Raw genomic sequence first — 26,633 nt, 5'->3', positions numbered from 1 at the left:
AGAAAATAAACAGAACAGTCCTTTCAACTCAATTGGTACTTTGGATTTCAGATACAAGGCAAGGCATTCTTAACAGTAAGAATGGATCGTGTGGAGTATCGTGGCTATCATCTCATGTAGGGTATGTTAAGTGATCAAACAGTAGTTGTGATTTTTTGTGAACCAAGTCTAATGTAACATTTGGTTCTTAATTTACCCAATGTAGCTACTTTACTCACTTTCATGCTGTATCTATCATACAGCCAATGGGATGAACAACAAAAATAAGATCAATCAGCACAAAGTGAGGGGTGCTATTGATTTATTTAAGTTATTTATTTTATGGATAGTTCACTTTAGTAGATATAGAAGTATGTATCATTACTCTCCTGGATGGTGGTATTAATACGTAGAGAACCATGACCTATCCCTTGTCCCCCAACCCCCATGAATTTCTTGTGGATAGCGGCACAAGCAGACATCATTTTTTTTTTTAAACAAAAGGGCATGAAATGCAGAGTAGATGTCTTGGGCTCAAAAGGAGTTGTCTTGGTATAATAGGGCAAGGGTATTTTGTGTTGATAATGCCCCACACTTAGAAGGGTGCTGGCACATGGAAAGTTCTTTAAGTGCCTTACATGCTGCACAAATTCCTTTAACACATTTAGCAGTTCTGGGAGTTACATTGAGTATTCCCATTTTATAGATGAGGAAACCGAGACACAAAAATGTGAGGTAACTTGCCCACGCTCCCATAGCCAACATGTAGAGGAACCAGGTTTTGGATCCAGGGCCCTTACCTGCTATTCTAGCCAACCCAACATTCTGGTTCTCTTTGTCAGTCATGGAAGGCTGGAGTGGTTCGTGTGTGTGGGAGCGCCATTTTGTGGCAGACATTGACCTACATGTAGTCAGACTTCAGACGGCTCCTCCCCTGCATGGTACCATGTTGAGAGTAATTCCCATGCAGGTCATTGTCATGCTAACTGAAAAGAAAGACTACGACTTCTAAATACTATGAAATATCATAAAGAAATAACTATGGTAGAGGGCCTTTTCCCTCTTCCATGGAGCCCAGGTGTTCCCACGACAGATGTTCAGTCACATGAGACAAACTATTTGACATATCTTTTTTTGTGATCCGGGAACTTATGATAATTTTGTTAATAGGAGCCTGTTTTCATTTCAAGCATAAATTTTTTCAAAAGGTGTTTATTTTAAAGGGGGATCTCTCCCTCTCCATGGATGCAATCTATCCCCCAGTAAGTGACATGCCTGAAAGTCACAAAGCATGTGACCTGAAGCCTCTAACATCCTCTGCTGGGGTGCTGTCCCCAACGCCTCCTTCTCCCACTTCAACTCCAGCCAGCATTCCCCCCAAATAATAGCACAAGACAGAGGAGTCTTTCACACTTGTGAGTTAACACATTTAGTTCTTCACAGTCCAACTAAAGATAGAACCTGCATTAGCACATTCGCTAATAGCTGCCGTACTTCCAAACGCCTCTCCCCCAACTTTAGCGATGACACATACCCACAAAAAGCACAGGCATTTCTAGTTGACTGTACAGAATAGCAGGCAAGAACACAAAGAGCACTTGCAGTTTGGCCTGCACGTAGGAGCGTCACTCGGCTGGCAGCATTTTTTGATGGCCTTTGCACCTCAGATTAGTCACTTCAATATCTGGTTAGAGTCTGGATCCCAATGTGTTCCAAATCTGTATATTAAAGGACCTGATTGGATGATCCTTTTCTAGAAAAAAAAATCTCCCCTGAATTTGTGAATCCAAATCATTCACACGTCTGATTTGCTTGAAGCAGGTTGCATCCACTACAGAGTCCAAAAAAATAAAAATAAAAAGTTGACTCACTGGTGATTATACACAGCTCATTCTACTGGGCCACCGGGAGGAAGAGGTGGTGTTGTCAGACACCAGCTCCTGAGACAGGAAAGAGAGCAGCTTATTATGAAATTGCTGTTGTTTCCAGAGGAGGCCTCCTATCTTGCCTTTCCCACAGGTTTTCTCCACCTCGAGCTGTGGGCACCCTTCATCTTCCTTTGAGTCTCCTAATCTCTTGGTGACCTGCTCCGTAGCCCTCCTTCCTTGTCTGATGGGTGCCTGTTAGTTGTAACATTCTGAGGTGCTGGGGGGTGGGGCAAGGTTTAAGTTGGGGGAACAGAACAGTCACTTTGAGTCAAAAATGTTCATCTTTTCAGCTTGTATCTTTGAACCCCAGGATGTCAGAGGCCACAGAGCTGGTGAATGATAACAAGGAAAAGGCTTTCTAACAGGATGGGAAATCACCTTGCCTCCTTGTTCAGAGATGCGCTTCTATCACCAGGGAACAATATTTTCGGGCTGTTTGGGGTTCCTCTGTGGGAGGAACTGCCTAAAGAAGGGAGAGGACTCTGCTCCAGCAGGGGACTGTCCACAGGCCGAGGATGGAGACTGTCTGAGAGGACACAGACAGTTTATCTGCACTCCCAGCCTTGAGAAACGAACTGCAGGCCTAGGGAAGGGGGTATGTTTTTGTTTTTGTTTTAACCCAGAAAATATAATATGATATGCATCTTCCCTTGAATATACTTCCTTCAACAAAGCAGGACCCAGCTGCCCTTGTGAGTGGGGGTGAGAGCAGGCTTGCCAGTTAACTACCATCCTGGTGTGTGAGGTCTGCTTCTCTGAGCTGGCCAGGGCCCCAGAACCTGGTTCTGGCTCAGTCCAGGGTCCCCTCTGGGGGCGGTGATGACTTCTGACTTCACTGGGAGCAAAGCAGAAGTGGACAAATGGCCTCCTTGTTTGGCCTTGAAGATAAAGTCATAAGTTTTTGTGAAAGTGTGTATACTGCCCCGCCAAAGTGAGATAACTGGAAACCACTGAAGAAATTCTGGGTTGCTCCACATTGCCTAGCTACACGCTGCTCTTGATTTTCTCCAGTTTAAATGGCTCAGGCTTTGTTTTCACCTGAGCTGTTTCTCTCCTGATGAGTTATTTTCAGAGGCTTCATAGGCAGGAATTTTCTGAAAATCTGGGGGGCTTTGTTTGCATAAAAACATTTTGCTCTGAGGAGGTGGGTAAGTCTGTATGAATAGCCATTGCTATTCTTGCATATTATCTCCCTTGTACTGGAGTAGGGTATAGTCATACCCATTGGTGTCTTTGGGTGACCTCTTACTGTATTGGCAGTAACATTTCTGTGTGAGTTCATGAGTGTGTGTTTGGGTGTATGTGTGTTTCATCTAGAGTTTTCATTTCCTACTTGGTGGGCGTTTTATTTCACCTTTCCTTTTATGCCTATTCTCAAATTTCTGCAGTAACAGTGGTTGGCTAGTATGTGTTTATTGATTATAAGTAATTTACCCCCAGAATCTCTCTTCATTTTACCCTTCCTTCCCCTCTCCACCTCTTACGCCCAGAACATCATTGACCTAGTAGCAGATTTTTTTTTTTTTTTTTTTTTTTTTTTGAGCAGAAGTGGGAAGTAAATCCATCTTCTAGGCCAATTCTGATCACTTGGAAGTGGTTGTTTAGAAGGAATTGATGGGTGCATCTGAGTTCAGTGGGAAATAGTGCTGTGATCAACTAGTAATGTCTGCTGTGGGCTCAGCAGAGAGGCCTTGATCTGTGTGTCATGTATTTGATTTCCTGCTTGAGGTGATGGGCTTAAGAATGAGAAAAAGATGAGTTTCCAAGAATTGAATGTATCTCTACTTATGTTGCTGATATTTCATGCCATATTAATTTTCTTAAAAAACAGTACTTAGGCTTTGAAAAAAGTGGTCCATAAACCTAATCCCACAGCCATGGAAAAGTACTAGTGAGCCCTAGTTAGACAGGGTTAAATTAGTATCCCAGCAAGACAAGGAGCCTGGGCGGGTATGGACCGTTATGTCCTGTCTTCCTTCAGGACACTCTAGAGTGTTTTCCTCCCCTGAAAATAAACGCAAAAGCACAACTAACGCTGGGTACGAAACTCCGCGTCAGTGTTCAAGACTGTTGACCTTGGGATTTTCTTGAGTTATTAGTGGGGGGGTTACTTCTGCCTTCAGGAGGAATATTGAACTCTGCCTTTTTAAAGGGAAGGACTTCTTTTCCTGGAGGGTATGTGGCATGTCTGCTCCAGCCCCAGAAGCCATCTCAGCATCTTTAGACCTGCTTCCGCATGGGCAATGGTCTGTTAAGGGCTCTCCCGAAGAACCATGGGAGGATGTGAAGGACAGTTGACCTGGGCTGTGCTCTCATGGGCCTGGGAGGCTGCTGCAGAGGCCATGCATGTGTTAGGGCATGGATCCCTAGAGCCAAGTGGCTTGGTGCCTCTGCAGCTTGCTTGTGCTCTGGCCACAGGTCACCACTGCACCTGTTAGCTTCGCTCCCGGTGGGCCCTGGGCCTCTGAGCCTGTGATGCTGCCAGACCAGCCATAGGTGGTAGTGCTGGGGTATATGCTGAGCAGGATGAGATACCAGAGAAGCTTCTAGAAAGCCTTCTAGAGCCATCTTCATCCAGAGGCTCACTTGTCCTGGGTATTTCACGTGTGTCTCCTAGTAAGCCTCTAGTTAACTTAGAGATTCCTAGGACTTGTCTGGGGATGATCAAGATCTTCATTCCAGGTGGGAGTACCCTGAAATATCTCGGGGATAGTGGGCAACACTTGGAAGGGAACGCTTAATGAAGGTTCTTTAGAGAGGCATTAGAACATTGGGACCAACCTCAGCAGGAGGTTGAGCCTGCAAATGGACATCTATCTCTAAGTCTGTGTTCTTATGTATTCATTCGTTTCCATTTTTATTTTTTGAGGGAGACAGGCTCCTCCATCTGAAGTAGTTGGGAAAGATTCTTAAAGACACTGATATTTGAACCAATCTTGAGGGTCAAACATGCCCTAGGAAAGTGGGAAGAAGGCAGAGGATGGTGCAGATAGAGGCAAAGGGAGGATGAGGCTAGGGTGTCCCTCCCATCGCTCAGTCCATCAGCAAGTCTGCCCACTGTTTCTGTTCTGTTCACATCTGACCACGTCTCGTGTCCTCCATGGCTGCCATCTTCATCCTCCACCTGACTGCTGCAGGGGTCCCGTCCCATTCTTTCCAGGTTCCATTGTTGCCCCCTTAAGACTTCTTCTGTCCCTAGCCCCCTGAGGGACTCCTCTGTTTAAAACCTTCCAGGGCCTGCCCAGAGAGAAATAAAATCCAGACTGTAGGGGTCCCCACAGGACACCTCTGCCCTAGCAACTCTCCAAGCTCATTTCCACCGCTGTCCTGCCCCAGCCACACCAGCCTTCCTGATCATTTTTTGGCCATCTCAGTTCATTGCCACCCCAGGACCTTTGCATTTGGTGTTCCTTCAGCCTTGGATGCTCTTCCATCACGTCTTTTCAAGGATATGCTCCCTGGTTTTGTTTAGAAGTCTGTCTGATGTCCCTTCTTCAGAAAGGACATTCATGATGACTCTTTGTATACACACACACCTACGATACAGAAAATATTCATTAGTTAGTTCTTGGAGAACTTCTATGAGAGAAAACTTCTGTGATGGAGATTCTATGATAGAAAAGTTCTAACGATATCTTCTTATTCCAGACTGAAAGTAACTGGGTTCTTCAGGGTCCTTAGAAAGTTCTCCTGCTTGACTAGGCACTCAAGGATTATCTTCTTAGGTTCATGACCCCTGGCCTTCTCTCTGGGACTGTCTGGCAGGTTTGCCATGAAAAGGAGCTGACTTCATTCAGCAAACATTTCTTGAGAGCTGTCCTAGGCGCTGAGAATACAGTGGACCCAAACACACACCCCTGCCCCACAAGCCCATCACTTGATCCTAAGGAGGCAGAAATAAAATAAAATGTTAAGTTGTGGGAGGAAAAAATAAAGCAAGAAGGGGATGAGCCCTTTGCTCATGACCTTTGACTGGGTTTTACAGGAGGATGATGCTGGGCAACTTGAAAGCCCCCAGTCTCTCTTGTTCCTTTCCTACCTGAAGTGTAAGCAGGGGCAGGAAGGAGAGGGTGGGAAGGGTCTCAGTAGCTGCAACCTCCTTTGATGATGAAGGCCGTCTGCTGCACCCTCAGGCCGCTGTCATAGATGGAGCTGGACATGTATTAACAGTGCTCCCTGCTAACTCTTGTATTCTGCCTCAGTCACAGAGCATGCTGACGGCAGATGGAAAAATTGAGTTGGACTTCAGCCTGGAGGGAGCAGGTCTCAGACACATTGTTTTACGTGACAAACCACAGAATCCAGGCCACTGGCCCTGAACACAGGGTACTGGATTTTCTTGGTTGTGTCCAAGGCTGCTCAGATTCCTGACTGCCTTCTGACCTCCCTACTGAAAGCCTTCTCTGGAACACCCCTCACACATGGCTCTGCCCCCTCCGCCCTCTGCCCCCTCCATTGGGTCTTCTGGGGCCCATTTCTACAGGGGTCATGTTTTTCCCCTGCTTCCTCTCATCCGATGTGCTGTCAGTTTGAGAGGGAGTCTTGGGTACAGGGTGGCCCAGCCCAGGGAGCTTGGCCACTGACCAATTGCTTTCCCTCAGAAGCTACCATCAGTAGAGACTTGTTGAACCCAGCCTTCCAACATGACCCCATGACAGAGGAGAAGTCACTGTGCTCTTGCCCTAAGTTTGCAGCCAGGTAGAATTCATAGTGATGGCAAAAGCTAACTTGTCTTCTGTCTTCACACTGGGGAGCAGTGGGTAGTGGATGTGCTGAGAGCCATGGTGCTCCGTGGAAGGCTTGTGGTCTGCGGCCAAGCAGCGTCTCCTCTACCTTTCCAGAAAAGCCCAACCCACGTCATGCCTTCCTAGGAGAAGAACCTTTTAGGGAATCAGAGTGACTGGACGGTTCATAATATGGAGAAGATTAATTCACTTTATCATGTTGTAGTTGTCATCAGCTGGGTTTTTTTTTTTTTTTGGTTTGTTTTGTTTCATTTGGTTTTTAAATGAATATTTTTAGAGCAATTTCAGGTTTCAAGAAAACTGCACACGCTGTTCTGTTGTGAGCATCTTGCATTGGTGTGGGATGTTACAATTAATGAGCCAATATGGGCACATTATTATTAACTGAAATTACTATTATTTAACTAAAATAAGTCATAAACTATAAATAAGTCAGAACTAAGGTCCTGGTTTACATTAGAGTTCAGTCTTGGTGTTATACATTGTATAGGCTTGGATAGATTTATAATGACCATTATAATTCACCATCATGGTGTCCTGTGGAGTAGACTCACTGCAATGAAAATCCCCTATTCATCCCTTCCTCTTCCCCATCTTAAGCTCCCGGCAACCACTGACGCTTTTACCATCTCTATGCCTTTTCCAGAACACCACATAGTTATAAGTAGACAGTAGAGAGCTTTTTACATACTGGCTTCTTCCACTTCTTGAACCTTATACATCTAAGAGTCCTCCCTGTATTTTTATTCAGTATAATATCCCATTGTAGAACTGTACCATCATTTATTTATCTGCTCATCTATTTGGGGACATCGTGGCTGCCTCCTTTCAGGTTTTGTCCATTTTGAATGAAGCTGCTGTTAACATTCATGCACAGGTTTTTCTGTGGATATTAGTTTTCAACTCTTTGGGGTAAATACCAAGAAGCATGATTGCTGGATCGTGTAAGAGTATGTCTAGTTTTGTAAGAAACTGACAAACTGTCGTCTGAAGTGGCTCTTCCACTTCATCAGTTGGTCTCGGTGCCTAAACCACTTGCATTGAGATGGGTCTGGTTTCTCCAGGCGATACCTCATTCTCTGAAAATGAGTAATCCAAGATCTTTTCTCTCTGCGCTCATCTGGGGCTCCCATGTGAGTGCTACCCTCTCCGTCCTTTTTTCTGTGGTCCTCCTGTTCTCACTAGAGCTGAGTCATTCTAGAAAAAGAGGATCTTTTTTTTTTTTCCCCTGTTCCTTCTTCCCTTTGACTCCTCATCTCTGCCCTTCCCAACAAAAACCAAAGTGGTCAGTAGGGAAAGGGCAAGAGCAGGATTGGTGGGGAGCTGCCACCTTCCTGGAGGAGAAATGTGGTGTCCTCCATGTGTGCTGCATGGTTTCCACTAGGTTTTTGTTTTCCTTTCAATTGCTTTAAACTGATGCCACCAAAAGGCACGTGATGCTCTCTACCCCCCAGCCCCGTGTGGATGGCAGGTCTCCTTCCTTACCAGTTTGTCTCCATAGTCAGCAAATGAGGCATTTGTAGCCTCCACTGAGCAGCTTTGCTACACGTGGCCCTGAGAACCTGTGGTGTCCCAAGGGGAATACCTCAGAGCTCTAAAGCCCAGCTGCAGACCAGGAACAAGTCGAGTGCCTCACCCTGTGTTCCCTTCCCTCCCTTGAGCTTCTGAATCTCCTTAGACCCCCAGCTATAAAACACCGGGAACCATTTTGTTTGTGGCCTGTCAGTCTTGCTGCTTTATGGACAGGCTTCCTGTTGGGTTAATAGAGAAAGACACAGACAGATGGACCACAGGATGGAGAGAAAAACTGACAGGGTGGAGCATCCCAGTAATGAGGGTGGAGCAGATCAACACAGTCCACTGAAAGCTTCTTAGAGGCCACATACGGTTTACAGTCACCTCCTGTGACTACCAGCCAGTTCTGTTTCCCCTGATTTTTGGACACTTCTGCCCAGGTGCAGTTGGAAGCTGACTGGCCCGAGGTTGAAGGGACTTTCCCTACCTGGGTCCACGGTGTCTCAACAGGGAGCACTGTTAGCATCTTAAGCAGGACAGAGTCCTGTGCATTACTGAAACTTAGCATCCTGGGCCCCACCCATTAAATACCAAGGGTGCTTCCCTAGTCCTTGTGGCATTAAAAACTGCCCCCAGGGGTTTCGGGTGCTCCAGGGTAGGTGTACTCCCAGTGGAGAGAAGCCCTAGGCCAGGGGATGGTCTGGTGGGCTCTTCAGTGAAAGGTAAAGTCTGGTACCCTCTACCCACTCTTCCCTTGGGCCCTTTGGCAGCTGGGTGCCTACACTTGTCACCCAGGCCTTTGTCACCTGTTTCTTCCTCTGCTCCCTCCCTATTCCCCAGCTCCTGCCCTTCACTTCTGGGAAAAGAACTGAGACATTTTCCCAGCTTGCCATGTGTTTTGGGTTAAGAAATATGGGCTTGGGGCTGGGGATGTGGCTCAAGCAGTAGTGCGTTCACCTGGCATGCGTGCAGCCCGGGTTTGATCCTCAGCACCACACACAAACAAAGATGTGTGTCCGCCGATAACTAAAAAATAAATATTGAAATTCTCTCTCTCTCCCTTTCTCACTCTCTCTTTAAAAAAAAAAAAAAGAAAGAAATATGGGCCTACAAAACCTTAGGGTATTTCCCCCTTAACTCATGAAGATCTATAGTTCTGGGGACTCGTTGCCTCCTGTTTGACCTTGCTTCTCAATCAGCCACCTCATCTGGTCAAGTGAGCTGTCCGAGGGCAACGGGGAAGGTGGTGATAAGCACTGGTGCAGTGCCATCCCCACCCACAATGGCCCCTGCACCCAGGCTGACACTGCATTGATGGGAGACTCTGCCAAGTCACACTGGTATTGATGTTGGCACAAACCTTAAATCTTGCAATGCCGTCTACAGGTTGGTCCTGGGGTGTTCTGAGTGCGGTGGAGTAGTGGGGAGGGATGAGCTTGTCATTCACAGGAGGAAATGGGGCAGAGTTCAAGGATTGCTTATTTTCATCTCCTCCCTGCTCATACCCTACTTCTAAGCCACTGGCAGGGAGGGATGGCTACGTATGGTCTTGCCACAGCTGAGGGAATGCGCCTGGCTGGGTTGGGGCTCCCAGGAGGCCAACTCTGCTTGTTTGAGGTCTAAACAAGCAAAACTCCTGCTGCCCTGGGCCCAGAGGGTGGCAATTCTGGGGCCACCATGAGGCCAGGGAAGCTGGGACAGGGCCAGTGGGCCTACACTGATGAGGTATAGGCTTGCCACATCCCTGGAACTCGTGCAGAGGTGTCATTTAGTGCCTGCACTTATCTATTTAGCCATCGTGTCTCTAAAGGGCCTGGGCCCTGCCCACAGAGCTGTGGTATCTGCCAGTGGATCCCCAGTCTTATCTCTGGCCCACTCTCCCAGCTCTTCTTCTTCCTCCCTCCCTCTAGGACTCTGGAAAAGTCAAGTGTAGCCCTTTCCAGAGACACCTCCAGGCTCAGATCACAGTGTCCGTCAGCTGGAGCAGGTTTCTGGAGCACCTTGGTTGGTACAGCATCTTTGTGATATCAGAGCTTGGCCCTGTGGAGCCTGCAAGTAACTCACAGCTGGGGAAGTCCAGCCACCCGAGAGGCTCAGCGCTGCTGCTTCATTGCCTTATAGTTCCAGGAAATCAGGAGGGGAGCCAGCACAGGAGCAGGCTGTGAGGAAGAGGAAGTTCACCCAGGTCTTCGAAAAACCTTAACTCTGCAAAAGAGGTCTGCTCCTTCTTGGCAAAAAACAGATGCAGCTAGATCTGTGCAGATGGGCAGGAGCACAGGGTCTTCCCCATCCCCTGCAGATGCTCGATGCCTTGAATCCTGATTAACTAATTGATTGCTAGGCAAGATGTGCTGCCCCTGTATGCCATTTGCTCTGGTTATAGGAAGGGGTCCTCTCAGACCAGCAGTTAGTGGGCAACATGGCTCTGTCAGACTTTGAAGTGGGTGAGGACATTGGGACTGGTAGAGAGAGACGTCTGTAGCAGTGTAAGGTATCACACCTGCCAGGAACAAAGGTGTCTCAATAGGCAGTGACAGTCTCCTGTGTGGGTTTCCATGGTTTTTTATTGGTTCTTTTGTTGTTGTTGTTGTTTTGTTTTGTTTTTTTTGCATGCTTCCCTGGATGTCAGGAAGAGCACATGTCACCTTCTTTGCAGTTATGTCCCTTCCCTGCTAACCCTGTGCATGGGGGGTCACTTCTGGGCATTTGTTAGTTTAAGTAGCTCAAAGTGTTTTTACAAACATTCTCACTTGTCCCTTGAAGTAGGGAAGGGAAGATAGTAATCAGTTGTCCTAAATCAGAGATGGTGGGAAATGAGATCTGGGCTAAGAGGGAGGGACAGAGAACTCTGAGTGGTCCATGTGGCTGACCTAAGTAGGAACCACTTCTGGCTCCATCACTGATAAGTATTAGGGGTGCAAGAGGAGAACCCTGCCTGCTGGAGCACTGGGGGCATTATGGAGATGTGTGGTTGTGCAGGGCCTAGAAGCCTGGGTAGAAATGAGGTCATGTGGTTGGGAGAGTGACCACGTGGGAGAGAATGAGTTGGTGTGTTTAGAAGACTTGGACCTTTGGAGTGGAGGAAAGAGCTTGGATAGGGACCCTCAGAGCTACTTGGAGGAACACCGTTGAATGTGTTTGCTTCAACTGTGTCTCCTGGTCTAGAGTTGCAACTGTGTTTTGCTTGGAGAGCCCTGGGCAGAGTGGACAATGAGTGTTCCCTGGGCTGGGTAAGCTACCATTTAATGAGCTCAGACATCCCTGTTCACTCCTTTGTTCTCCCCTTTGGGATATGTCCAGGCCTCCTTGGGGACTACTCGGTATAGGGCTTTCCATTTTCTCAGTCAAGTTTCAGGAAAAGCCAACAAAACTAAGAGTGGGGGGAAAAAATGTTTCAGGGGTCAACTTATAGGGTGACCAAATGACTCAGGGTCACCTGTTAGGCCAGTTCAGCTGACTTCACTCCAGGTCTCAGATGAGGACCACACTTCCTTCACTCCTCCATGGATTTTCTATTCTAGTGACACGATTGACATCGTTATTTAAATAGACACATTTTAACACCAAATTGAATGATGGTGTAGCCAGACATTTATAGCAGAGTTGAATGTAATGGTTTTCATGAATAGAAAGAGCATTTCCCATAGGAAGAGAAGGCTATAGAGGTTATAAGAGAAGGGATTTTTAGTTCCTCCCTCCCTCTTTGTGTCTGCCATGGGGTAGGTGCTCAGGAAGCACTTGAATTAATGAACGAATGTCAGATTCAATTGTGTTCCTTCTCGACTGAAATCAAAGTAAAGACCATGACCTAAGCTTTAGGAAGAAAGGAACGTGAGAAGGATCGGTGCTTTTGCTGTTCTCACTCTACACACTCTCACTACTCAGCCCCCTCTAACTCTTTTTAAGCTGGTGACCTCTCAGAAATTCAGTTCAACCTAACTGAATGCCTAATGAGGTGCAGGTGTTAGGACAGAGAAGATTAAGGAATGGCTCCTGGCCACACTAGAGGGGTAATCCAGATAAGATGTGAAAACTTCCAAACCACAAGTCAGAATAAAATAAGACCTGCTCTGAGAAAGGAATGATTCCCTCTGACATTCAAGCAAGGCTTTGAGGAGCAAATTTGATTCCCATGGGTAGAGGAGGAGGCGTGGCAACTTGAGAGATCAACATGTTAGAAAACTTTATTGATGAATAACAATTTTACATATTTACTGGATACAATGTGATGATTTAATATATGTGTCCATTGTGTAATGATCAGGTCAAGGTAATGAGTATGTCCGTCACATTAAACATTTGAGAGCAGCATAATATTAATGGCAGTTGACATTGGTTGCATGTTTATTATGTGCCAATTAATAGACTATAGGTTTCTCATGCATCACCTCCCTCCCCCATTTCTTCTTTACAATACACTTGTACAGGAGATGGATACCTCTTTATTTATGTCCTTTTACAGCAAAGGAAACTAAAGCTTGGGCAGGTAACCAAAAGTGAGTAGCTGCAAGGAACTTGAGGGAGGATCTGAATGTCAGGAGCCCAGGCACTAAGCTGGGTTCTGCCTGCTAAGGGGTGGGGGACAGGGGGTGCAGGGGACGAGGAGGGAGGTGGAGGAGGTGGTTGTGGACAGTAGCTGGAAATAAGGTCTGAGAGCAGCTGATACACTTTAAACCTATGTTTCGAACTCGGGACTGGGTCTGTCTCTGGACTGGGTCCTGAGTGGTGTGGAGGAGCGTGTGGAGCAAAGGACTGATATGGTCCAGCAAGCTCACCCTGGCAGCAGGGGCAAAGGTAAAAAAAAAGGCTGTTGGCAGGAGAACCTGTTTGGCAGCTATTGGGCTAGACCAGGGAGAGATGAAGCCTGTTTGGGGGGCAGGGCGGTAGAGATGCAGGCGATGGGTGCCACTGTGGAGGATGGACAGTGGAGGCGGGGTGTGTAGGAGGGCGTGGCTCGGATGAGTAAAGGAGGGAGGGGCTGACAGATGGCTGCTGGGTCTTCAGTCCTGCCCAGAACCCAGAAGGAGGCAGAGCTAATTTTGAACTTGTCGCTTGATAAATAGGCCTTGGAGTAGGAGTTTGGGGGTGGGGGTGGAGATAGTGTTGGGGTGTGGAAGCATCACTGGGACTGTAGGATCAGTCCAGTGTCTCTGGCAAGTGGTAGCCATGACTTTAACCCATGCTCGTCTGCTTTCCTGGTTGAGTGGAACTCCATTTTTCTCTGATAGTGTGGATTCTGTTGCTGTCTCAGGTACCTTGGTCATTTTTCAGGACAAATCACAGATCTCCTCTCTTTTTTTTTTTTTTAATTTGGTAACACTAAGTGGGTACTCAATATTTGACTCATGAACAAAAGTAAGTAGGATTTTTTTAAACCCTTGAAAGGCATAATATTCCAAGGTCAGTGCCTGGAATATCACGGGCCTGCACCTAAGTAACCCTGGCCTCAAGTAAAACCCCTTTGTTGACGTCCTCTTGGTGAGTCCCAGGGAGGGCAGGGATCGGGGACCAGGACCAACTCCTTGTCCTGAACTTCCTGGAGGTTAGGATGAAATAAGCCAAGGAGAAAATCCAGGAGGAAGCACCATCAACTGCCATGTTTAGTGGGCATTTGCAGATGGTCTAGGGACTTTGCCTACTGGTTCATTTCATTTTGCTTAATCCTTACAATAGGCCTGTGAGGAATGTTCTCCTCACTTTACAGATGGACATCAAGGATCCACAAAGTTAGGCTATGTGGATGCTGGGTCTCATGGCCAATGAGAGGCAGATTGGGATTCAGACCCAGGTCTGATGGCAAAACTCCTTTCTGCTCTGTCATGACAGACCCCCAAGTCAGAACAGTAATGGGTTATGATGCAGGTCCCATCTGCTACCCTCTCTTGCCTCTTTGATCCTGAGGGTTCATTCTGAACACTTCAGTTTTTCCCATTCTTGGACCTATTTAGATGGACATAGAAAATTCCTGTGAGCTTTCAGGTAAAGCTGGCCCATTTCCTATGATGTCATCATCTCAGGTATTGCCTTAGACTCATCAAGTTGAACTTTACTGTTTATGGCCACCTCAGAAGTCATTAGGAAGGGCACCTGAGGATCCCAAGTTCACTGACCCTAATGGGTTGTGACCTTGGCATAGATTAGCAAGCCATCGTTAAGTCTGCAATGGAACTGTAGACACGGGAAGCGCCCTGTTTTAGGATCTCATCCATCTTTTGATCATTGACATAATAGATTCCGTGCTAAATCACAAGACAGAATTGTCATCAAGCAAGCACACTTTCTTTGAGACAGGGCACACACAGACTTCATTTTGCCTGATCCCTGATTAAGTTAGAGGATCCACTTATAAGGAATTGAAACCAGGCCCGTATTCCCCCAGCTAGACAGATGAGGAAGATAGACAGCTATGTCTTCATAACTGCCCAGAATTCTGGGATTTGGTAAATCTTCTGGCCCATCCTGCCTTTTAAAGATAAAGAGACCAAGATTGAAGAGGTGACATGACTTGCTGAAAGTAACACCTTCGTGGATGACCCAGTCTCTGAGCTCCCTTGTTAGCTTGTATTCCCCATACTGCTTCCCTTACTACCTATATCCAGGTGAGAAAGGAGGAGATCTATATTTGCTAGCACACATATGCTCTTTGTACTTTACAGGAGTGCTCTGAAGCAAAATAGAACCAACTGGGCCCTGTAACATGAGCTGCAGAGTCCATCACTTGCAAACTAGGGGACCCTGAACAGATGTCTTAACCCCCTGTATCTCCACTTTCTTGACTCTAAAGCTGGAGCATAATGCAGGTTAAATATCCCTAATCCTACAATGTGTAATCCAGAATGCTTCAAAATCTGAAACATTTTTTTTTCTGCTACTGGAGATTGAACCCAATGGTGCTCAACCACTGATCTATATCCTTAGTCCTTTTAACTTTTAATTTTGAGACAGGGTCTAACTAAGTTGGCAAGGCTGGCCTTGAACTTGTGATCCTCCTGCCTCAGTCTCCTGAGCAGCAGGTGTGAATCACCACTTCTGGCTAAAATCTGAAACCGGGCACTGTCATGAACCTACAAGTAGAAGATTCCACACCTGACCTCATGTAATGAGTTGTAGTCAAAATGAAGGCATGCTAAAAATGTTGCATTAAGTTACCTTCTCTCCTCACATATCAGGTATATATGGAACAAATGAATTCCATGTTTAGACTCAAGATGTCTCATTTTATATGTGTGCAAATATGCACAAATCTGAAATGATCTGAATTCCAAAACAAAACAGAGAATTTTGGATGGGGGATGCGGAACCAAGCGTTCCTATTTTGACCTTTGTTGAATGAGATGATGTCGGTATATAGTAAGTGCTCAAACAAATATTGCAGCTGCTATTATTAATTATGATAACATCCATGAGAATAATTCTATTACTGAACCATATGAGATGGGAACTCCAGAGACTCCATCGGGCTCCTCTACCACCCTGTCCCAGCACAGAAATGCCTTCTGAGTTTAACGTGTTGGCTGACATGGCTCTGCTTGGGAGCAGGTATCAGGACCTCCCTGGTTGGTGGAGGTTAAACTAAAGCCTGTCCTCCACCCTGCATCGTTGGTTTCTCTGCTCTGCCACCTGAACACAACACTAGCCTTTTCAGGTGATTTCTCCATCACACTCTCTCCCTGGGTCACAAGGTCAAACCTGTGTTTTGGAAGTAGCGCTCCAGAGGCTGGGATTATGACAGAAAGGGCCCTCTGTCCCATGGGCCCATCTGCCCAAGGTGATTCATTCCCATGTCACATATTTCTAAACTCTTGTCCTTGCCATCCCCAGAGTTTTCCTAATCCCGTCTGGCCAGTTCCTCCACAAATTCCTCTGCAGCTTTGCCCGGTGTTCTCTGGGAACAGTGTACTGGCATCACTGGGAACAGGGCCAAAAGTGAATTGTCACCTCTTCCCAGGAGAGAGAGCACAGCTGTTCTCCACTGGGGATACCTTGTGGCCGCTTCTGGCACTGATATCCTAACCAACGTACAGATAGATAAGTCTCCAGGGACCTGACTCCCGGTCCCCTGGTCCCACAGCTCTCCTGCAGAGCATTTCATTTTTCCTTCTTCCCAATCAGTTCTTGCTCTGGAGTCAGCAAATTCACCAGGATGTCAATTTTTTGGATTTTAAAAATACTGATAAGATTATAAAAAATTGGACAATTTTTGCTATTCTGGTAAAATCCCACAGTACCTGCTGATAAAATTTAAATGTTGGTATATAATTTATAAGAGAAGATGCCATGAACCTGTACTGCAGGCCCTGGGTTCTATGTGACCTACTAAATAAATGTGTATTTTCGTGCCTACCTGGGTGCCTCTGCAGACCTTGCCCTGAGCTGCAGGACCCCCCCCCCTTCTGGGTACCACCCATTACTTCCCAAGCTCCTGGCTCTTTCCTCCAGACTCCCAGCCCCAAGCATGGTAGGAGAAGAAAGGGGGAGCCTGAGAGCCCCGTGAACACCCACACTCCCTTGTGCCCCACTCTCTAGCCCACCCGCTACCCCCCTGCCCTGCATCACTCTTAATCTGTCCTCACCACCTACTTGGAACCCAGAGCATGTTGTACCCAAAGGTGCAATTTTCTTCCAGGCTCCCTACATATCCTCAACCCCTAAACCTGGTTCTTCACTAAAGTAGCCCGGCTTAGGGACCCAAACATAGATGAGACATTATTGGGCACTTGGTGTTTTAGTGGGGAAACCACTGAGCTGTCCTGTTAAGTAGGCAGGCACCTGGAAACAAATACTAGCTGCAGTGGAGGCCGCAGCAGGCCATGGTCACCTCTGTGGGGGTAGCCAGGGGTCAGAGGATGTTCCATCCTGGCCTAAGTCCCCATAGAAGAGGTGGTCACCAGATGGTGGTTAATTGAGAGGGTGATGCATTCCAAAGACACCATCTGGATCCCTGTCCAGAATTGCCAGTTCCATGCAAGAGCAAGGAGATGAAGCAGGGACATCCTGCTGGGAGAACAGGGGTGTCCATCATCTCTCAACAGCACTTCCCACTGGCCCCTCTGTGGACGGGTTCCAGGGTGGCTCCACTTCTGTGAACTCCAGAAGAACAGACGGGTCTCTCTTATTACATTGTTTCTGTTGGGAACTCTTGTCTGAGTTCCAGACAGCTGGATTACAGCACTGCCACCCTTGTCCCCAAGAGCCAGCCTGGCTTCTGACTCTGCCTTGGGGGCTGGGGATCTGGCTTTCATGAGACTTTTCGGTTTTTTCTTCTGTTATGTGTGGTTTTCCCCCAACACCACCCCCTACTTTTCTTATTCTTTTTTGAAGTCCACAGTCTTGGGATTTCCCACTTTGGAGCTATTTAGACAGAAATAGGATGCTGACAGGAGTCACCAGTAAAGGATTCCTGTCCTAGGGGAAAGCTGGCTGGGTGGCCCTCAGTTCCTATCCTGAGGACTGGTGGCCAGCAGTATTGAAACTCGGGCAGGAGGAATCTGGGGCTGTGGCCACAGAGCCTGCATCTGGACTGTGTGTCCCTGAGCCATTGCGGGTAGTAGCTGGCCCTGTGGCTGGGCTCTGCCTGCCCTTCCTTTTGTATCTCTTGAGCCTTGGAGCCTGCCGAGGCCAGGTTTTCTAGGCCTTCACACGGTCTGGCTTTCCACCCATAGCCATGTAACCAGAGCTCTAGACGCCTGGGCTTAAGCAGATTGGACAGTCCCTCTGCCGTCCTTGCCTATGGGAGGAAGTTGGAGGGAGTGGGGAAATCCTGAGAGGTAATGGTTATGGCTCCCAGAAGAGAATGACCAACCTTCACTCCCTGGGCCTGCTGAGTCTGTCCTTTGAGACGGAGCTCTGTTAGTGTTTCATGACAGGCCTGGGCACAGCAGTTGGACAGACTGGAGTCTGGAACTTGGCCCCTGGAGCTTGTGCAAATGTCTTAGCCTTGCCAAGCCTCAGTTTCCTCATCTGCACAGATGGGTATCCCCACCCGCTGGACCGGAAGGCAGGGAGGCTGAGAGGTGCTAGTGTCATGGGTTATTATGAGAACAAAGTGAGATAATGCAAAACTCTAGTGTGCTGGGCCTGGAGCCCAATTAGGGCCCCTGCCTGATCTGAGAAGAGAGGGCTGTCCCCTTTCTTCCTAGTCCAAGACCTCCTTAATGAGCTCACCATGTAGTGAAAAGAAAGCAGAGGCCTCACCTCACCCCCTGTCGGGGGCCCTCTACTGAAGCTGTGCTTGAACGGGATTGCCCAGCCAGGGCCTCAGGAAGATGTTTTCCATGGGAACGTGAGTGTATAGAAAGGAACTATTCTTCTCGTATTGCTCAAATTATGAATAAAAACCTCAGTGCCTTTCATCTGTGGAACATGGTGGTTTTGCAAACTTTAATTAATTCCCAAAACACCTTTGTGAGTCTGGCAGCTGATCGCTTACAGGTGAGGAACTGAAAGAGGGGAAGCCACTTGCCCCCAGGCTGAGGGAACGGCCCCAGCGTGCACCCTCTTCTTCCTGGAGAGTTGGTGTTTGTGTTCCAGAGGCTGACGTGGAGCCCAGGAACTGGGCTGTGTTTACCTTGACTGACAGGGTACAGGGCAGGGAAGGAGGCGTGAAGATCATTCATTAGCTCAGGGACAGTTCATGACAGGCCAGTCACGTTCCCCGTGGAGAGGCATGTGAGGCATCTCCTGAGTCGTTCCTTGGTATGATGAGGGGTCCCTGGCTGACTTGAGCCCAGAGTGGTTTCTGGCAGTGCTGACATAAAGTCAGGAGAAGCCTGTTCCCTGGCTTCCAGCGGCAACCTCTACAACTCTTCCTGGCTGCAGCCGATGTACCTTGCTTAAGCACCTGATGTGTGCAGTCCAGATTTACCCTTTGAAATATGTCAGGGGAATCCTAACGGGCTAAGTAACAAAGTGAGCATCTGTGGGGCCACAAGAAAGAATTGCACGGAGAAGATGTGGGAGATTTTTACTCATTTTTGCTTCCTAATGCCCTTGCCCCACCCTAAGCTTGGCCCAAATATTTGGTGCAAGATTCTGTAGCAATATTTGGGAAGTGTACGCCAGACCTGGGCACTAAAAGCAGTTGGAAGCACTCATATGAGAGTAGGTGCTCTCTCTGTTCCAGGTGTGTTTTCCTCTGAGAGTTAGGACTCCTGTGTTCATGCCCTAAGTGAACAGAGACAAGGAGTTCCCATAGCCAGCCTGGTGGGGGTTATGAGGGTCCTGTGCTGTGGCAAAGTAGCAGACAGGACATTTCTTTGTTGTTGTTGTTGTTTGTTTTTGGTGCTGACTTGCTGCATCTGCCTTGGGCTAACCTGTGTGGCCCAGCCCCTCTGCATGGTCATGGGGATGACTTTCTGCACTTCAGTTTGGGGAAGCTAATTCGTGCTAATTGCAGAACTCAGAAAAGTTTCCTTCTTCATTGGAGTTTTGCTGCTCTGTTTCCAGAAACCTCTGATGTATAACTTGAGGTTATATAAGGTCATTTGTGGCCAGGAGTGACTTTGCAGGTCACACAGAGCCCCACACTCATAGTGACCCTGAGCTGGAGGTTTAATGCTCTGCAGCTGCAGTCTTGAAATTCTCCTGACTTTATCTTAGGATCTGTGTCTTTTAAGGGAAATCCAACAGGATGATGAGCTGCACCACAGGCTGACAGCATTGTCTGCATGTGGTCCTGTTTACCGCCATCTCTCAACCCCACTGGGTGGGTCATTGCTCCAGCTGTGCTCTGCCCCTGGTGGTTCCTGGACACAGAAAATGTTGGGGTTAGATGAAGCATGGTGGCAGCTGTCACCATCCCAAGCCGGCAGCTGCATAGCCCGTTCAGTGGGCAATCAGAGAGGAACAAACGTCTGCCCTTCCCTGATCCAGGCACCTGGTGCATCCTGGCATGGAGGGTGCACTACCCTTGGGGGTCACCCATCTACCTTGTCCCTGGGAAGAACAGACACCTGACTGGACTTCCCTACCCTAATTGGAATGTACCACATTGGCCCAGTGGCTGTCTGGAGAGAGAACCCAACAACTTGTAGGTCCCTGGCTCACTTGCTAGTAGGGTCCCTGTGTACCTGGGGTGGGCTGCAGTCTCCCTGCAGGTGCTCTCATGACACACAATGACGTACGTAGCCAACAACAACCACAAAAAAAGCCATGACACACATAATGGAGTGAACGTACTTAATGTCACTGCAGTGAACATTGAAAAGTGGTTAAAATGGCACATGTGTTATGCATGCTTTCCCACTACAGAAATGTACTTCTAAGGTGCCTTTTTAAAAAAAGAAAGTCCACCGGGACAGGTGGAGAGAGATGGCAGGAAGGAAAACATTGATTTGCTACTTAGGGTGCCTGTCCTGGGTGCTTTGTTCCTCCTTTTGGAACAAGAGGTCTCATGTTCTCACTATGCACTGGGTCCCACAAATGAGGTAGCCAGGCCTGTCTGTTGACCCCTTTGGAAATCTACCAAGGCTTGGCCTTTTAAGGGGCCCGCCCTCCAGTCCTCTGAGGAAGCTCTGAGCTGAGTAGACACTTACCTGTCTCCACTTCCCCCCCACAGGTATCGTGTTGGCTGTGTGCCAAGCCCTGGAGAACAGCACGTCCCCCCTGAGCGGTGAGTACAGCCTCCCCAGGATGCAGACAGGGTGTGGCGGGTGGAGCGTGGCCACCGTGGGCCTGTGTCCTCACCAGAGGAGCGCCCTTCCTGGGCTCCTGCCTGTCCCCTCTCTGTGTCCTCTCTTGTCCTTGTCTCAGGCAGAGGGACGCTCACAGGACAGTCATCACTGCTGGCTTCAGGGGTCTCTCTTCCCCGTCTCCCTTTAGCTGTTTCGACAGCCACCGCTGCAGGCAGGTGTGCTGGGAAGAGGGCTAGGGGCCCGGGAGCTCAGGACCAGCTCTCGCCCCCATCACATTCCCAAGCCCCTGTGCCCTTCTTCTTACTGTTCTGTGCTGAGTAGTTTTCTGGTTTGTGTTTTGAAATGTGTAATCATTTCATTTTTAAAAAATCTTAGATCAGCATTTTGGAAAGCATGGGAAGTGTAGGAGGCAAACCCTCGCGTTCTAAGGCATGTCCTCTGTGCACGTGTGTTCCTGGGTTGATGAGTCCCGGTCATTTTGATCCCTGTTCTATAAACTCAGGGGTTGGGGTCAGACATTTTTCCATGTTGTGGGAAAGTCCTGAAATCAATCCTTTTAAACTGTTCCAATGTTCCACTAATATGGGCCTGTGGAATTTAATGGAGCATCCCCAGTGGATATTGATGGGGTTTCCGGTGTCTTAAATTATGATGCTACACCTCTTCCCACCTAGAAGCTTTTTCTTCTTTTGGATTCTTTCTGAGGCTCTGTCTCTAAGAATAAGAATACATGCATTTATGACTCTTGGTATTAAGTGCCAAATGGCTTTCCACGTGAACTGTGCTGATTTTTACCAGCGGTACACCAGTGTGCCAGCCTCACCGTTCCCTTGTTAACGGGGTAAGTTTCCCTGACTACTTCCCCATGCTACTGCAGTGTCTTTCTAGTAATTTCAGGGGCCCCCAGTGGGAGGTGATGTTTCTTACATATTTATAAATTCTCTAACCACCTGCATAGCGTCTCTGGTAACCTGCTCTTCACTTCTTCTAGACCTTTCCATTCAAACCCATTGGAGGTGATACTGCCAACCCCACAGTCCCCTTTTTGGCACTGTTATCTTTGATGCATTGGAAGCCTTGGGGTCCTCACATCACTCAGTGACCCATGCTGAACCAGAAGGAAATGGCTCTCTTCTTCTGTGTAGTGCTTTATTCAAGATGGAGATGGAGAAGAAGGGGATGAATGTGTCCATCCCAAAACCTTGCTTCTGGACTCCAGGGTCTGACAGAGTTTCCAAGAAGCATTCATTTCTTTGACTTTTAATTACCTCCCTCACCACAAAGGGCTCTAATGGGAACACATGGGGGAAAGAGATGATAGCTTAGTGATTGCACTGCATGTTCTCGGAATTGCCTCATCCCCCATCCTGGGATACATTTACTCCAAGAGCATCAGCCCCTCCTACAGATTGACCTCTGGTCACCTGCCCAAACACTAGATACCACTTACATTCTGGATGTCATTTGAGAGAACCTCACACTAAGCCAACTAGGGACTACTACCAGTTCTGATCTTGCCACTTATTTCAAGGCTTCTGGATGGCCTGAGATGCTTCCTGTGTTTCCCATGCCCTTCCTGAACCCTTTTTGACCTTGAAGGGTTGAAGTGAGGCATAAAGACCTTGAGGTTGGGCCAGATAGGTTAGATGGAGGCCTGTGGCTGGGTCTCCATCCCTGATTCCCCAGCTCTCTCTGCATCCCCTCCTGGTCCTCACTGTAGGAGCTCATAGGCCAAGAGCCAGGTTCTAAGTTATTTTCAGGTAACAATAGAATGATGGTAAATGCTGATGTTGCCATCCGTGGGGAAGGGTACGCTCTTGGTTGTTACCCCTTCTTCAAGTCTCCATCCATTCATCCAGACAAGAAGAGCCTGAGGAATGTCATCTTTGAGCCTGTTCCTTCAGGGCCTGGCATTGCTTCTACCTAGGCTCTTTGGGCGTTCCTAGGTCCTTCTGGGGGCACCTGATACATTGATCCAGAAAAACGACTATCCTCACCAGAATAGTGGCCAACCTCTCTGTTCCACCTTTATTTTCTGGATTTTCTCCCGTGAGAATGTCTCTGAGGTTTATTATTTCTCATTGTGATATCAGAAAACACCAGCCAAGCTGATCATGGCTGCACGTGCCTATGTTATAGACTGAGCGCCACTCTGAGTCCTGAGGTGGCAGGTGAGGGCAGAAGCAGGGTGCATTCAACGTTCAGAGAACCCTGAGCCCCAGAGCTGGCCCCTGTGCACAGGGGAGGGGCTGCCTATCTGGCTTCTCAGTCACTGTCTGTTGGATGGGGCCCTTAGCCCCAGGACTGGCACCCCCAGTGTCTTAGAGATCAATGACATGGCTCTGTCCACTTCTACTTTCTGCCTTGTACCATGGAACCCAGCCATGAGTCGGGAGGGGGTGGGACCAAGAGACAAATCTAAAAGGTGATAACTGCATCATTGTCACCCCTCCAAAGGCAGGGTTTGGTAGCTAAATTGGAATTGTTTGCTTTACTTTCTCTTTCTTTGGGCCTGATGGATCTTACTACTCCATCCCACCCCTTCCCCACCCCACTCTGACCTCACTAGACAAGGCTGAAATCCTGTGTGGGTAAAGCTCAAACTGGGAACCAACACCCACCAGCCACACTTAAAACTACCTGGCACTGGAGTGATCATGTGTGTGTACGGGCATGTGTGATTGACTCTTGGCTAATTTAAGAAGTGAAGCTCTTAGCATTGTATTGTAGATGTCTTCCTCCACAGAAGAAGATAAGTAGTAGTGAAATCTATCACCATATATTATCACCGCCCTTCCACAACTAGCACCCCCTGCCATTTTTCTTTTATCTACCTACCTCTGTTTGTTTTTCCCTTTGGAAATTTGGGTATTTTAAAGCAAAGTCCATTTCACTTGTGAACACTTCAATATGTGTCTTGACAGATAAGGACTTTTAAGCACAAAACTGTAGTTTCATTACCATGCCAACAGAAGCAATACTGATGAGGATAGATGAGACTGTACTTAGTTTTGTGCTTTTTGACTTTTCATATGCATTTACTTTGTATCTGTGGATTTGGGTGTCCACAGGGTCAGGGGATGTCTTTTCACTCTGTGGACTAGAATGAGACGCCATAATGGATGTATGATAGAGTTTGATACATTCTTGACTGACAGCACTGAAGCCAGAGGGCCATAGGAGTACTCAGGGGGAGGCCCAGCCATTAGGGGAGCATTGTAGAGAGAAAATTGCAAGCTCCGTGTGCCAGTCAAGGTTGGTAATGGGGCTCTAAAAAACAGGGACTGATCTCATGTGTCTTTCTTCTGCATTTTAGGGAGGAAAAAAAAAATCCATGACGTTTTTATTTGACAGATGCCCTTGGTCTTTCTCTGTGAGATTTCCTTTCTTCCTGCCTCTTGGGTCCCCAAATATAGAGGGGAAATGATACCAGAGGCATAAAGAACTGGATCATCATCAGCATGTTCTTCTCAGACATTTGCTTTTGTTGGGACAGTGGAAGGCAATGGGGCCTTAGGTTGGAGGCCCAGAACTTGGTGTTTGGGCCCACATGGTTCCAGACTTTTTAGGTCCCTGACCAAGTCATTATTCATCAGGTTGCTGTTTGGATTTGTTTCCTCAACTGTCGGATTTAGGATTGGCTTTTAAGATTCTTCACCTGACACTGACGGATTGGTAGAGAGGACTTGGAGAGCTGGGTTGGGAGCGATTATAAGGCTGCCTTCAGGTTTTCAGGAAGTCCTGAGGTGGTCAATTGATGGTACCCACTGAGGACTCAGAGAAGTAGTAATGTGACCACCACATACAGTTGGCCCTCTGTGTCCTGAGGTTCCACATCATCAACCGACCACAGATCAAAAATATCTGGGAAAAAAATTGCATCCCTACTGAACATGTACAAGCTTTTTGAATGTTGCTATTCCCTAAACTATTAATAGAGTGTAACAACTATTTACATAGCATTAACATAATAGTAAGATGATAAGCAATCTAGGGATGATTTTTAAAGTCTACAGGAGACATGTGTAGGTTATACGCAAATACTATGCCACTCTATATAAGGGACTTGAGCATCTGTGGATTTGGGTGTCCACAGGGTCAGAGGATATGCTGGAACCAATCCTTCAGGGAAGTGACTATTTGATTCTCTTGGAACTGGACGCTGCTGTACATTCACATTTTAACCCTCTAAGGGCTGGAATCATGTGCAAAGAAGCAGGCTCTCTCCAGGCGCCCACTCCTCAGGTGATCCAAGAGCAAGGGAACTTATAACAAGAGCATCTTTACGACATGGGCAGCTTTGCTGACCACTTAGTGTGTGATTTAGAAAATACTTGCTGTGGGAGTTAAATCAATAGCCTGGGGTCTGGGACAGAACATTTTTATCTGGTTGGTTGTCAACTTGCAGAGCATAGAGAGAAACATTAGCTGGAGGCATGCAAGGGTGGCAGCATGTACGGCTTAGAACACCTGTCACACCCTCCCAAGGAAGGAGTTATGACCTATCTTCAAAAGGTGCTTTTTAATGCCCCTTAAAAGGGACAGAATGCACCCTGGTTAAGAAGTCGCTGGGTAGCTGCTTGCTTAACCCTCAGAAATGTTGTCTGGTTCCCAAGCCACCCATCTGGTTTTCATATTTTCATGAGACTCCCTCTGGTGACCGAGGGGGTGTGGTGAGGGCCCTGCTCAGGGTGCTCGGGAGCCAGGCTCCAAGCTTCCCACTGCCATCTGCCTGGCAAGATCTGCATACATACTCGAGGCGACTTCTGCCCTTTCCTCTAGCCTGTGTCTAATGATGCCCATCTGGAATCGGGGCATGTTTGAGGGCTTGCCTAATTTAGTGTCTGGGAGGCTTTTCAGAGATGATGATAGAACATGGAAAATTCAGTGGGGTTATTCAAGGAGAATGTCACCACCATCAACTCAGGGAGGGGGGATGATAGTCGGATCTTGGTGGGACCCAGGACTTAAATGTCGAGATGGTGAGTTTGTGGTGGGGTGCATCAAGTGAGGGCAAATCAACTTACAGGGAAAAGTCATTAAAGGCCTCACCTGTTTGGAAAACAGGTAGAACGTGGGTCAGCCAGCAAGCCAAGGATCTGCTTATTGCTCATCTCATCTAACAAAAGCTTTTCAGAACTGCAAACTGCTTCCCCGTTCCATTGTCTAGAGTTTTCTCACGTGGAGCTGAAGTCATTCTAAAATTAGAAGGCTCACGTGTTCGACCCAGGTATATGGTTCACCTGTTCCAAATATGTATCTTTAACACAAGAGACTCGGTATATTTTGGGGTAAGCCACACGCACCTGTGTGCTTGCTTTAGCTACTGCTCAGAGGAGAGCAGGGTAGAATGAGAGGCTTCTTTGCCTGTCCAGTGTGTATTCTTGTCACCGACTATGTTTTGCAAAAGAAATTCGGCTGGGCTAGTTGCTTTTTGAGCAAAGGCTGCTCGGGGTGGTAGGCAGAACACAGAATATGGAAAGAAGGCTTGTAATTCTGACTCACTGGCTGAGAGACCTAAATAGAGCCCTTAAATCTTCCTGAAACTCAATTCCTCATCCATAAAATGAAGGAATAGAATTAAGTCTGTGCCTTTCCAAACTGTGTGTTACAAAATCACTTCTCTGGGGGCACAACCAACATTTTTTAAAAGATCAATTGAATTCCTGAGAATAGAGTAAATATTCAGAGTGGAATGAGCATGGAGGAGGGCGGTACTGTTTCATGATACCTTCGCTTTAGTTATTAATAGATTCACATATCACATTCAGCCTTTGGCATCACTTTACTTGCATGAATTGCACCTGTATTCCATCCTCTATAATTTTCAGATT

Source organism: Callospermophilus lateralis, chromosome 14 (genome assembly GCF_048772815.1).
Source record: "Callospermophilus lateralis isolate mCalLat2 chromosome 14, mCalLat2.hap1, whole genome shotgun sequence".
NCBI lineage: Eukaryota > Metazoa > Chordata > Mammalia > Rodentia > Sciuridae > Callospermophilus > Callospermophilus lateralis.
This window is presented reverse-complemented; position numbering follows the sequence as displayed.